Raw genomic sequence first — 14,760 nt, forward strand, 5'->3', positions numbered from 1 at the left:
CTTTTTGTCAGGGAAACACATGCTCTTATCAGAGGCAAACTTTAGCAGGACCTCGGTCGGTCGGTCTTCAGACAGTTCAGGGCCCAGTGATTCCCCCCTAATCCAACCAATCCATTCTCACGGTTCTACATCCTACGGGGGTGACCACAGCCTCATAAAAATGTCAAGATGCTACAACTAATTTTACAAACAACAGAACACCTTAGCCTCACACCCATGTCTCATGGATCATTAAACACCCTTCCATTTCCCCCATCCTCCTTGTAGAAGCCATTTTAGACACAGTCATACAGCCACAACCACTACTACAGCTCTCACACAGGATCATATATATATATATATATACACCTTTTACCCTGGAAACACATGATCTTATCAACGTCACGTCCGTGCCACTGTGGCAGACCCCTCGTTTGAAACTAAACATTTTTTAAAAAATTAACCTTTTTTTTTTAAACCCCCTTTTATTAACCCTAACCCTTCATTATTGAACACAATACTAGCACTAGAGTAGCAGCCTAACCATTTTTTAATTGCCCATTTTAACCCCCTGTATTGAAGTTTTATTTTAAGCCTCATATGCAATTTTGACATAGATGCCTGTATGCCACATAAAGTCATCACCACCCCTCCCAACACCCCTTATCAGTGACAAACTTTAGCTGAACCCCCGATGGTTCTTCAGACAGTTCAGGGCCCCCTCCCCTCCCCTACCCTCCCCATCCCCTCCCCTCCCCCCTAACCCATACATTCCATTCTCACGGTTCTACATCCTATGGGGCTGACCACAGCCTCATAAAAATGTCAAGTTCCGACAAACACCAGAACACCTTTAGCCTCTCCCCCCACGTCTCATTGGACCAGCATCAACAGCACACCACATCCGCCCCCAAAGGGGGCGGGACTTATAATTTTCAAGTATTATTTTCGATGATTAAATTTATGTGACGTCATCACTTTTTGACACAATGTGTATACTATATTCTCTAACATCTATACAGACAGTAGATACGCATTTGGCGTAATACACGATTTTGGCGCCCTGTGGAAACATAGACAGTTCTTAACCTCCACAGGGAAACCCATAGCTCATCACAAACTTGTGTCTGCTCTCCTCGATGCTGTTCTGCTTCCCTTATCAATTGCTGTGGTCAAATGTGAAGCTCACACACGGAACACTGATGAAGTGTCATTGGGTAACACTCATGCTGACAAACAAGCAAAGGCTGCAGCCCAAAAACCATATGATGACTCTTCTTTCTCTCTCCTAAATGACAGCACACCTGCCACACCCTTCCTTGACTTACAGGAAATCCAGAGGAAGGCTCTACCAGACGAAAAGTCCACCTGGAGGAAGAATGGCTGTGTGGTAACAGAGGGTGTCTGGTATGGTCCTGAGAACAAACCATGTCTGCCTAAGTATATGTTTCCCCATTTTGCTAAATTGACACATGGTCAAGACCACGTGTCAAAAGGGGGGATGTTAGCATCCATTAACCAACACTGGTACACAAAAGGGTTCGCAATATTCTCACAAAAATTCTGTGAAGCATGTATAATTTGTGCAGCTCACAATCCTGGCAGAGGGGTTTCCACCACACAAGCAGCACACCCACCTCCAGACAGACCATTTGTCCATCTCCAAATGGACTTCATTGAACTCACCCCAAGCGAAGGTAAAAAGTATTGTTTGGTAATGTGTGACTGTAACAATGTCCGTGTACACAGAGAGGCAGACGCAGCGTGTCGGTGAGGGAAAGGTCCTGTTTATTCATGAAGTCAGTAATAGTTAACATAAACTATAAACACTCGGCGGCTTTCCAGTCGCCCTCCTTCTCCTCGAACGCAGAGGCACACACATCTTAAACCATCTAGTCAACGAGGCTTCATTTGCAACAGGTGTGCAACGGAGCCTCGCCGACACAACCCTGGCCACGGTCCTGTAGCTCCCTCTACAGGCCGAACGCTGCATGTCCCCCCACATACCCCCACCGCCCGACACAGGCCGGGGACACGACGGCCGACAACCTACTCCCCCGCCCCTGCACGGGAGAGGAAGTCTGCCACGACCATCTGCGCCCCCGGTCTGTGCACGACCGAAAAGTTGAAGGGCTGCAACGCGAGATAGCACCGGGTGATCCTCGCGTTCACATCCTTCATGCGGTGGAGCCACTGGCCATGGTCGGAGTAGAGGGTGAAAGCGCGACCCAGCAGATAGTAGCAGAGGGCGCCAACCGCCCACTTGATGGCCAGGCACTCCTTCTCCACCAGTTTGCGGCTCAGGTACAGCACCGGCCGGTCAGCCCCCTCCACCCGCTGGGTCAGCACTGCTCCCAGGCCTCTATCCGACGCGTCCGTCTGTAGGGAGAAAGGGAGGTTAAAATCAGGCGCATACAGGACCGTTTCTCCACAAAGTGCCGTTTCTCCACACAGTGCCAGGGGGCCTCGAAGGACCCCTGGCACTGGCCCGACCATTGGACCGGATCCGGGGCACCCTTCCGGGTGAGGTCCGTCAAGGGACTGGCCAGCTCTGAAAACCCCGGCACGAACTGCCGGTAATAGCCAGCCAGCCCCAGGAAGGCCCTCACCTCCTTCTTCGTCTTGGGCTGCGGAGAGGCGGCGATGGCCGCAGTCTTTTTAATCTGCGGCCGCACCTCCCCTCGACACAAGTGGTACCCCAGATACCGGATCTCCCTCCGCCCGATCACGCACTTCTTCGGGTTGGCCGTCAGCCCCGCCTGCCTCAGGGACCGCAGAACAGCAGCCACACTCGGCACATGCTGCGCCCAGGTGTCACTGTGAATGACAATGTCATCCAGGTAGGCCGCAGCATAGGCAGAGTGTGGCCGCAGAATGCGGTCCATGAGGCGCTGAAAAGTGGCTGGGGCTCCGAACAACCCGAAAGGGAGCACCGTGAACTGGAATAGCCCGAGCGGAGTGGAGAATGCAGTTTTCTCCCGGGATACCGGCGAGAGTGGAATCTGCCAGTATCCCTTCGTGCAATCCAATGTCGTGAAATACTTGGCCGTGCCAAGCCGGTCCAAGAGCTCGTCAACCCGGGGCATCGGGTAGGCATCGAACTTGGAGACCGCATTAACCCGTCTATAATCCACACAGAACCGTATAGCCCCATCCGGCTTGTTGACAAGCACGATGGGGCTACACCAGTCACTGTGGGACTCCTCGACCACACCCAGCTCCAGCATGGCTTCCAATTCCCTGCACACAATGTCTCGTTTGTGTACCGGCAACCTATAGGGACGCGTGCGCACCGTTAAACCCGGCTGCATTTCTATGTGGTGGTCGATAAGCGTAGTCCGACCGGGCAGGGGAGAGAACACGTCAGCGAACTTAGCTTGCAAATCTGCAACGTCCGTGGCCTGGCTAGCAGAGAGATGGTTATCAATACCGACCGGTGTGCTAACTTTTGATTTTGGGACTTCCGGACCGAACTCATCTCTCTCTGGAATTATTGTAGCCAGAGCAACAGTGACCACGTCGTTCCATTTTTTTAGGAGATTTACGTGATACACCTGCAAGCTATCCCCCCGGTCCGAGCGTACTACCTCGTAATCCACGTCCCCCATGCGACGTGTGACCACAAACGGCCCTTGCCACTTCGCTAGTAATTTCGTGCTGGAGGTGGGTAACGGTACGAGCACCTTATCTCCCGGTGTAAATTCTCGTAGGGTAGTTCCCCTGTCGTACAGTCGCTTTTGACGCTCCTGGGCTTGCAGCAAATGCTCGCGTGAGATAACCCCTAGGGCGTGGAGCTTTGTGCGCAAGTCCAGGACGTATTGAATCTCATTCTTACTGTCGCTAGACCCTTCCTCCCAATTTTCTTTAAGAAGGTCTAGGACACCCCGGGGCTTACGCCCGTAGAGTAATTCAAACGGGGAAAACCCGGTGGAAGCTTGGGGGACTTCCCGTACCGCAAACAACAGGGGATCTAGCCATTTATGCCAATTCCGACTATCCTCGTGTACAAACTTCCGGATCATTGACTTCAAGGTCCGATTGAACCTCTCACAAAGGCCATCAGTGGCCAGGTGGTAGACACTGGTTTGAACCGCCTTGATGTTCAACAAGCCATACAGTTCTTTGAGGGTGCGTGACATAAAATTAGTGCCCTGATCGGTGAGAATCTCTTTCGGGATTCCCACGCGGGAGATTACTTGAAACAATGCGGGTTGCGTAATCTATCAAGACCAACACAAATCGATATCCCTGTGTATACCGATCAAATGGCCCGATAATATCCATGGCTATGCGGTCGAATGGGTTCTCGACCAATGGTAAGGGCCGCAAGGGGGCCCGTGGAATGGCTGGGGGATTTACCAACTGACATTCGCGACAAGCGCACCACCTACGCACCTCTGCCCGAATTCCCGGCCAATAAAATCGAGCCATTATACGGTTTCGTGTCTTATCGTACCCTAAATGGCCCGCCATGGGGTTGAAATGAGCCGCCTGGAAGACCATTTCCCGGCGGCTACGGGGAACCAACAACTGGGTTACTTCCTCCTGGCTATGTGAGTCACGACTTACTCGGTACAACCTGTCGCTGATAATCGCGAAATAGGGGTAGGCGCGTACTGCGTCCGGCCGCACCAAAGTACCATCAATCGCTCTCACTTGGTCATAGGCCGATCGTAGGGTCTCGTCACGAGACTGCTCGAGGGGGAAGTCACCTAGCAGCGGATAGTTTGGCGGGGGAATCTCGGGTTGAGACCCCCCCACCGGCTCCGGCTCCTCGGCAGTGTCGCGAGGCGCCGCCTCAGCACAGAGCACATTACACGCCTCACACCTCCCTCTCTGTCGTGCACGCACCCCGGTAGCCCGCTTTACCGCTTGAGGAAACCCCTCCCAATCTACACCTAGAATAAGGGGATGCGTGAGGCGCGGGCTAACCGCCGCCTGTACACTATGCTTTTTCCCTTCAAAATGAATTTCGATCGCGACCACAGGATATTCGTGAATGTCCCCATGCACACACTTCACCAACACCCTCGATGCCTTTAACAATGCCCCCGGTCGAACCCGGCGCTCCTGGATCATGGACTGCATGCAGCCCGAATCCAAGAACGCCTGGTGTGTATCATGTTGTATCCTTCCCGGAACCCGATACGCCGCTCTTGGTTCGGGGGGAGGGCCCGGTATGTCGCCGATGCGGACGACCTGACCCACCTCCCTCACTGGGCACTCCGACCGTACATGGTCCGGCCGTCCGCATCGCCAACACACCCCCCCTGTCGCTCGGGGTGCCTCCTGTGGGGCCAGGGCTGGTTCTCGACATGCCTGCCCCTGCCATCTCGTCCTCGGGGCGGGCGCCGGCCTCTCCTCCTCCGGCAGCACGGCACCTTCCGGGGTTGGTCGACGGGGCTCCTGCGGTGGGAGGGAGAGATGGTCCTCCGCCAAGGTAACGGCGGCCGCGAGATCCTGGGGCCGGTGGTACTGGACCCAGGCGGCGGTCCGGGCCGGGAGCCCCGTGAGGAAGTGCTCCAACACCACCCGGTCCCCGACCTCCTCCGCCGAGCTGTTCTCTGGGTCCAGCCACCGCCGCGCGCTGTCCCACAGCCGCTGGGCGTAGGCAAAGGGCCGGCTCCCCTCCTCCATCGTCAGGGCCCGGAACCGGCGACGGTGTTCCTCCGGCGTGAGGCCCAGGCGGTCTCGAATTGCCCGGGCCAGGGACGGGTAGTCCCGCTGGCAGGCTGTGGGCAGCGAGCTGCGCCTCGCCCGACAGGAGGGGCAGCAGATGGTCCGGCCACCCCGAGATCCTCGCCGTCCCCTCGAACACCGCCGGATCGTCCAGGTCCCCCATCTTCTGGAGGTGTACCTTGGGGGGACCTTGTGGTGACCCGGGCGTCAGTCCCGCTTTGATGGCCCCGACGAGCTCCTGGAGGAGGGCACGGTCCTCAGCCCTCGCCGTCGCCATCTCTCCCATCGCGGACTGCTGCTCATGCTGGAGGTGGGACTGCTGTTCCAATATGAGGGCCATCTTTCCGATGGCCGTGCTTCACGCCTCCATCTCTGTGTCCGAGGTTGGGCGCCAATGTAACAATGTGTACACAGAGAGGCAGACGCAGCGTGTCGGTGAGGGAAAGGTCCCGTTTATTCATAAAGTCAGTATTAGTTAACATAAACTATAAACACTCGGCGACTTTCCAGTCGCCCTCCTTCTCCTCGAACGCAGAGGCACACACATCTTAAACCATCTAGTCAACGAGGCTTCATTTGCAACAGGTGTGCAATGGAGCCTCGCTGACGTCACCCTGGCCACGGTCCTGTAGCTCCCTCTACAGGCCGAACGCTGCATGTCCCCCCACAGTGACATGTTCTCAAAATGGAAAGAGGCCTTCCCAACAAGTGAAGCTGATGCAGCAGCAGTTGCCAAGGCTCTGGTAAGAGAGGTCATACCAAGATGGGGTATTCCAACAAAAATGTCTAGTGATAACGGCTCACATTTCGTGAATGCAACATTAAGGGAGGTGGGAACATACTTTGGCATTGATATGAGACAACACTGTGCGTATCACCCTGCCAGTGGTGGAGCAGTTGAAAGACAGAACGGAATCTTGAAAAACAAATTGGCAAAATGTTGTGCTGAGACAGGATTAACCTGGATGAAGGCACTCCCAATTGTGCTCTTCCAAATGAGAGCACGAGTCAGACCAAAATATGGGCTCAGTCCATTTGAAATTCTATTTAGGAGACCAATAGAAACAGGCATTGGACCACGCCAGAGACAGCTCCCATCCACAGACCAATGTGAAGATGAAATGTTAAGATACTGTGCTAACCTCTCTTCTACCCTTAGAGACATTCACAAGCAGGTAGGAGACGGCCTACCCAGATCAGCTGAGGGTCCACTCCATGACCTCAAGCCAGGTGATCACGTGATGGTGAAAGACTTCAGACGAAAGAATTGGGCTACACGTCGTTGGCAAGGACCATTCCAAGTGCTCCTGACCACCCACACCGCAGTAAAAGTTGCAGAGAGAGCTACGTGGATCCATTGCAACCACTGCAGACGAATCAAGACGACACCAGAGGACGCCAGACCAGAATAACAACGCTCTCAAGCCAACAGGACAGGGAGACAATCGGTTGTGCCCTGGTCCCAACAAGTGGAGTGCCAATCCACCAACCGGAGGGAACTCCCTGCAGCAACAAAGGACAGTCGAGATCATCAAAAACCCTGAATACCAACATGAAGCAACAACAACAAAGACCATGGCATCCAATCAGACACCCAGGTTTTTGTGGTGCCAGGGGCACCATTCTTTTCCTACTATGAATGACGTGTGATAGTGGGACCTATATTGTGGCTCCTAGAGCATAGAACTGACATAAATGGTAGTGATGCTAATGATAAACAAAACCGCTCGACACTCTCCTCCATGGTCAGCCCAACAGCAGGTCCAGAAGCCCGTAAAACAACTAGATCTCGGCGAAGTATTTTTAAATACATCTATGTCCGATCAGACTCAGAATCTGTGGTATAAGATGTGTGTGCCTCTGCTTTCAGTAGGAGGGCCGGGAGAGCAGCGAGGGGGACTGGAAAGTCGCAGAGAAGAAGACCAAATAAGAACAATAATAATAATAGTGAATGATAAACGGGTTGATTCCCACACCAACAACCTGGACTCCGCCTCTGTGTCACGGACTCTGTTACATTGGCGCCCAACCTGGGACACAGAGGAAAAGGAGACACTAAGTGCGGCCATTGCCAGGATGATGATGATCCTCGAACAGCAGGCCCACCTGCAGCAGGAGCACCAGGCCGCGGTGGAGGAGATGGCGACGGCGAGGGCTGAGGACCGTACCCTCCTCCGGGAGCTCGTCGAGGCCATCAAGGCGGGGCCGGCGCCTGGGTCGGCACAAGGTCCCCCCAAGGTCCACCTCCAGAAAATTGGGGACCTGGACGACCCGGAGGCGTTCCTGGCGGTGTTCGAGGGGACGGCGAGGATCTCGGGGTGGCCGGACGGCGAGTGGGCATACCATCTGCTGCCCCTCCTGCCCACAGCCTGCCAGCGGCCGCCCAACGGGATTATCCCTCCCTAGCCTGGGCAATTCGAGACCGCCTGGGCCTCGCCGGTTCCAACACCGTCGCCGGTTCCGGGCCCTGGCGATGGAGGAGGGGAGCCGGCCCTTTGCCTACGCCCAGCGGCTGCGGGACAGCGCGTGGCGGTGGCTGGACCCGAGGAACAGCTCGGCGGAGGAGTGGTGTTGGAACAGTTCCTCACGGGGATCCCGGCCCGAACCGCCGCCTGGGTTTAGTACCACCGGCTCCAGGATCTCGCGGCCGCCGTGAGCTTGGCAGAGGACCATCTCTCCCTCCCACCGCGGGAGCCCGGGGGGCCGGCGCCCGGAAGGAGCCGTGGGACCGGAAGGAGAGAGGCCGGCGCCCGCTCCGAGGACGAGATGGCAGGGGGGCGCATATCGAGAGCCAGCCCTGGCCCCACAGGAAGCACCCCGAGCGACAGGGGGGGTGTGTTGGCGATGCGGACGGCCGGGCCATGTTCAGGCGGAGTGCCCAATGATGGAGGTGGGGCAGGTCGTCCGCATCGGCGACATACCGGGCCCTCCCCCCGGACCAGGAGCGGCGTATCGTGTTCCGGGAAGGATACAACATGATACACACCAGGCGTTCTTGGATTCGGGCTGCATGCAGTCCATGATCCAGGAGCGCCTGGTTTGACCGGGGGCATTGTTAAAGGCATCGAGGGTGTTGGTGAAGTGTGTGCATGGGGACATCCACGAATACCCTGTGGTCGCTATCGAAATTCATTATGAGGGAAAAAAACATAGTGTACAGGCGGCGGTTAGCCCGCGCCTCACGCATCCCCTGATTCTGGGTGTAGATTGGGTGGGGTTTCCTCAAGCAGTAAAGCGGGCTACTGGGGTGCGTGCACGACAGAGAGGGAGGTGTGAGGCGTGTAATGTGCTCTGTGCTGAGGCGGCGCCCCGTGACACTGCCGAGGAGCCGGAGCCGGCGAGGGGGTCTCAATCCGGGATTTCCCCGCCGAACTATCCGCTGCTAGGTGACTTCCCCCTCGAGCAGTCTCGTGACGAGACCCTACGATCGGCCTATGACCAAGTGATAGCAATTGATGGTACTTTGGTACGGCCAGACACAGTGCGCGCCCACCCCTATTTTGCGATTATCAGCGACAGGTTATACCGAGTAAGTCGTGGAGGAAGTAACCCAGTTGTTGGTTCCCCGTAGCCGCCGGGAAATGATCTTCCAGGCGGCTCATTTCAACCCTCATGGCGGGCCATGGCTCATGGCGGGCCATTTAGGTTATGATAAAACACTAAACCGTATAATGGCTCGATTTTATTGGCCGGGAATTCGGGCAGAGGTGCATAGGTGGTGCGCTTCCTGTCGCGAATGTCAATTGGTAAATCCCCCAGCCATTCCCAGGGCCCCGTTGCGGCCCTTACCATTGGTCGAGAACTCATTCGACCGCATTGCCATGGACATTATCGGGCCATTTGATCGGTGTACACAGGGGTATCGATTTGTGTTGGTCTTGATAGATTAGGATAGTCGAGGATAGTCGGAATTGGCATAAATGGCTAGATCCCCTGCTGATTGCGGTACAGGAAGTCCCCCAAGCTTCCACCAGGTTTTCCCCGTTTGAATTACTCTACAGGCGTAAGCCCCGGGGTGTCCTAGACCTTCTTAAAGAAAATTGGGAGGAAGGGTTGCGCACAAAGCTCCACGCCCTAGGGGTTATCTCACGCGAGCATTTGCAGCAAGCCCAGGAGCGTCAAAAGCGCCTATACGACAGGGGAACTAACCTGCGAGAATTTACACCGGGAGACAAGTTGCTCGTACTGTTACCCACCTCCAGCACGAAAGGTGGCAAGGGCCGTTTGTGGTCAAACGTCGCATGGGGGACGTGGATTATGAGGTAGTACGCTCGGACCGGGGGGATAGCTTGCAGGTGTATCACGTAAATCTCCTAAAAAAATGGAACGACGTGGTCACTGTTGCTCTGGCTACAATAATTCCAGAGAGAGATGAGTTCGGACCGGAAGTCCCAAAATCAAAAGTTAGCACTCCGGTCGGTATTGATAACCATCTCTCTGCTAGCCAGGCCACGGACGTTGCAGATTTGCAAGCTAAGTTCGCCGACGTGTTCTCTCCCCTGCCCGGACTACGCTTATCGACCACCATATAAAAACGCAGCCGGGTTTAACGGTGCGCACGCGTCCCTATAGGTTGCCGGTACACAAACGAGACATTGTGTGCAAGGAATTGGAAGCCATGCTGGAGCTGGGTGTGGTCGAGGAGTCCCGCAGTGACTGATGTAGCCCCATTGTGCTTGTCAACAAGCCGGATGGGTCTATACGGTTCTGTGTGGATTATAGAAGGGTTAATGCGGTCTCCAAATTCGATGCCTACCCGATGCCCCGGGTTGACGAGCTCTTGGACCGGCTTGGCACGGCTAAATATTTCACAACATTGGATTGCACGAAGGGATACTGGCAGATTCCACTCTCGCCGGTATCCCGGGAGAAGACTGCATTCTCCACTCCGCTCGGGCTATACCAGTTCACGGTGCTCCCTTTCGGGTTGTTCGGAGCCCCAGCCACTTTTCAGCGCCTCATGGACCGCATTCTGCGGCCACACTCTGCCTATGCTGCGGCCTGCCTGGATGACATTTTCATTCACAGTGACACCTGGGCGCAGCATGTGCAGAGTGTGGCTGCTGTTCTGCGGTCCCTGAGGCAGGCGGGGCTGATGGCCAACCCGAAGAAGTGCGTGATCGGGCGGAGGGAGATCCGGTATCTGGGGTACCACTTGTGTCGAGGGGAGGTGCGGCCGCAGATTAAAAAGACTGCGGCCATCGCCGCCTCTGCGCGGCCCAATACGAAGAAGGAGGTGAAGGCCTTCCTGGGGCTGGCTGGCTATTACCGGTAGTTCGTGCTGGGATTTTCAGAGCTGGCCAGTCCCTTGACGGACCTCACCCGGAAGGGTGCCCCGGATCCGGTCCAATGGTCGGGCCAGTGCCAGGGGTCGTTCGAGGCCCTTAAGGGAGCTCTTTGTGGAGAAACGGTCCTGTATGCGCCTGATTTTAACCTCCCTTTCTCCCTACAGACGGACGCGTCGGATAGAGGCCTGGGAGCAGTGCTGACCCAGCAGGTGGAGGGGGCTGACCGGCCGGTGCTGTACCTGAGCCGCAAACTGTCGGAGAGGGAGGGCCGGTACAGCACGGTGGAGAAGGAGTGCCTGGCCATCAAGTGGGCGGTCGGCGCCCTCCGCTACTACCTGCTGGGTCGCGCTTTCACCCTCTACTCCGACCATGCTCCCCTCCAGTGGCTCCACTGCATGAAGGATGTGAACGCAAGGATCACCCGGTGGTATCTCGCGTTGCAGCCCTTCAACTTTTCGGTCGTGCACAGACCGGGGGCGCAGATGGTCGTGGCAGACTTCCTCTCCCGTGCAGGGGGGGGGGAGTAGGTTGTCCGCCGTCGTGTCCCCGGCCTGTGTCGGGCGGTGGGGGTATGTGGGGGGACATGCAGCGTTCGGCCTGTAGAGGGAGCTACAGGACCGTGGCCAGGGTTCGGAGGCGAGGCTGATTGCGCACCTGTTGCGAATGAAGCCTAGCTAACGAAAGGGTTTAAGATGTGTATGCCTCTGCTTTCAGGAGAGAGAAGTGTTTTGAAGGGCTGGAAAGCCAAAAGACGGAAAAATCAACAAACCTACAAAATAAAACGACCATTCCTTCATCCCCACTCTGCGTCTGCCTCTGTGTATCAAGGATCTTATTACATTGTTGTTCACTGAAAGATTTCCATCACACTGTATCCTCTCGTCGCAACCTGCGTACCCTCTCACTCACTGCTCTCTCTTCCTCCTGTCTTATCCGCCCTACCCTCTGTTGAATCCTTCTCCCTTCTATGCACTGATGCAGCCTCCTCCACCCTCCTGTCCACTCTTTCCTCATCCTTCGACTCTCTCTGTTCACAGACCTCAAGGCCGGCACGATCCTCTCCACGCGCTCCCTGTCTGAAACCCTGCAAGCTTGTAGAATAGGGCTCCGGGCAGCTGAGAGGAAATGGAGAAAAACTGGCCTCCCTGATGACGGAGACCATTATCTCTCTCTCCTCCTTAACGACACCTCATCTGCATCAGCTGCTAAAGCTTCTTACTACCAATTCAAACCTCTGCCTCTGACCCAAGGAAACTGTTCTCCACATTCTCCTCACTCCTCAACCCACCTCCTCCCCCTCCGCCGATGACTTTGTCACCTACTTTGAAAAAGAAGGTTGATGACATTAGCAGCTCTTTCTCTCTACCTCTCAGCAACACTGCTACCTCTCCCCCCAAACCCACTGCGCTACACCCAGTCTCTGGTTTATCTGATGTTTTCCCCCCTCTCCCCTGATGATGTTCTAAAACTGGTCACATCCAAGGGGGCAACCACCTGCCCCTTCGATTCTATCCCCTCCCCCTTTCTCCAATCCATCTCGAAAGACCTCCTTCTGTTCCTTACCACCTTAATCAATTCCTCTCTATCCACAGGATCTGTCCCAGCTGCCTTCAAGACAGCCAGAGTCAAGCCTCTTCTCAAGAAACCAACTCTTGACTCGTCTGCTGTCCATAACTACAGACCAGTATCCCTTCTCTCCTTCTTATCTAAAACCCTTGAACATGCTGTCTCTAACCAACTGTCTCTCTACCTCCTTCAGAACAACCTCTTTGACCCTCACCAATCCGGCTATAAGGCTGGGCACTCTACTGAGACTGCTCTCCTCGCTGTCACAGAGGCCCTCCACTCTGCTCGAGCTTCCTCCCTCTCCTCTGTTCTCATTCTTCTGGACCTGTCCGCTGCATTCCACACAGTAAACCACCCAATCCTTCTCTCCACCCTCTCAGAATTGGGCATCTCTGGCTCTGTACTTTCTTGGTTTCCATCCTACCTGGCCGATCTCTCTTACCAGGTGACCTCACCACTGGGGTCCCCCCAGGGCTTACCCTCACCACTGGGGTCCCCCAGGGCTCTGTCCTAGGGCCCTTCCTGTTCTCCCTCTATACCGAATCTCTTGGCTCGGTAATTTCTTCACATGGTTTCTCCTACCACAGCTATGCAGATGACACTCAACTCTTTCTCTCTTTCCCCCCTTCTGACTCACAGGTGGCAACACGTCTCTGCGTGTCTTGCAGACATTTCTGCTTGGATGTCAGCCCACCACCTCAAGCTCAACCTTAACAAGACTGAGCTGCTCTTCCTTCCAGGGAAATCCCTGTCCTCTCCAAGACTTCTCCATGACAGTAGAGAATTCTACTGTGACCTCCTCCCATACAGCCAAGAACCTTGGGGTGATCCTTAACAACCACTTATCCTGTGTGGCAAACATCACAGCGACAGCACGCTCCTGTAGATTCTTCCTCTACAACATCAGAAGGATACGACCATTCCTCACCAGAGAAGCAGCACAACTTTTGGTCCAAACACTTGTGATCTCTCGCCTTGACTACTGCAACACACTCTTGGCCGGTCTCCCCCCCTCCACCAATCAGGCCTCTGCAGCTCATCCTGAACGCTGCCGCCCATCTGGTGTTCAATCTCCCCAAATGTTCCCATGTCACTCCCCTCCTCCGCACCCTTCACTGGCTCCCGGTAGCAGCTCGCATCAGATTCAAGACCCTAGTGCTCGCCTACCGGGCGGCAGAGGGAACAGTCCCCCCCTACTTGGAAGCAATGGTCAGCCCCCAAACCCCTGCTCGATCACTCCGCTCTTCCACCTCGGCTGGCCGCCTGGCACCGCCGCCTCTACGTGGATACAGCAGCCGCACTACTCGGGGTCACAGCTTTTCACTGTCCTGGCGCCCCGCTGGTGGAATGAGCTTCCCACTGCTGTCATGACTGCAGAGTCACTATCAATCTTCTGCTTGATTGAAGACCCATCTCTTCAGGCTACATCTTAACGGTCCCTCCTCATGACCTCTTCACCCCCACTACCCCCCTGTACAAGTTTCTCTCCTGTTAGCATTGTGACTGCCTATGGCCCCTGGTCTGAGCATTGATTACTTTATGTTATGATGACTGATGACTCACTTCCTTAAATGTATTTGTTGTAAGTCGCTTTGGATAAAGGCGTCTGCTAAATGCCATGAATATAAATGAATGATTTGTCATTTATCAAACTAATGGGAAAGGGCAAAAAGAAGGGAAAGGATGAGAGTGGCAAAAAAAGATTTTCACCAGGTTTCATCAGGTTTGCCTTGTGTTGTGCTTACAGACACAAGCCTAGACATCTTTTTGAGGCAGAATATTGCATGAATAATGTATGCTGGAGATTTCATTAGATCCAGTCATTTTAATATTATTACATATGGTGTGATATAAAGGAGGGGGTGAATACTCATCTTCACACCCTAGCAGATTGGGAAAGCCACAACCCAGCAAAAATGTTTAGGTTCCCCTAACATTTCCCGAAGGTTTTTTCACCCACAAACGTGATTTTGTTTTCTTGTAAAAACATCCAATAATGTTGAGTATTTACGTAGAATTTTAGGAAATGTTGTTGTCTAGTTTTCAGTTTGATAATAAATACCTGAAATGTTGTGTTATTCAGGTTTTGTAACATCACAAATTAACCATTTCCAAGATGGCTGCCTTTTACAATTTGATGAATCAATCCACAATTTATTGCAATTGCATTTTATTCAGTATTACATTTTTGCTACTTCCACATACACACAAGCTCACACACAAGCTTTTTTGAGCGTATGCATATTGC

General features: G+C 54.4%; 1 protein-coding gene across 1 annotated transcript in view; it reads right to left on the minus strand.

Annotated features, from left to right (window-relative positions):
- Positions 1–14,760, minus strand: part of LOC310824243 (zinc finger protein neuro-d4-like) — a gene marked incomplete at its 3' end in the record, with an annotated part of 128,091 nt that overhangs the window by 38,006 nt on the left and 75,325 nt on the right. The window lies entirely within an intron of this gene.

Source organism: Argentina silus (genome assembly GCF_951799395.1).
Source record: "Argentina silus genome assembly, chromosome: Y".
In the NCBI taxonomy this organism is placed as follows: Eukaryota; Metazoa; Chordata; class Actinopteri; order Argentiniformes; family Argentinidae; genus Argentina; species Argentina silus.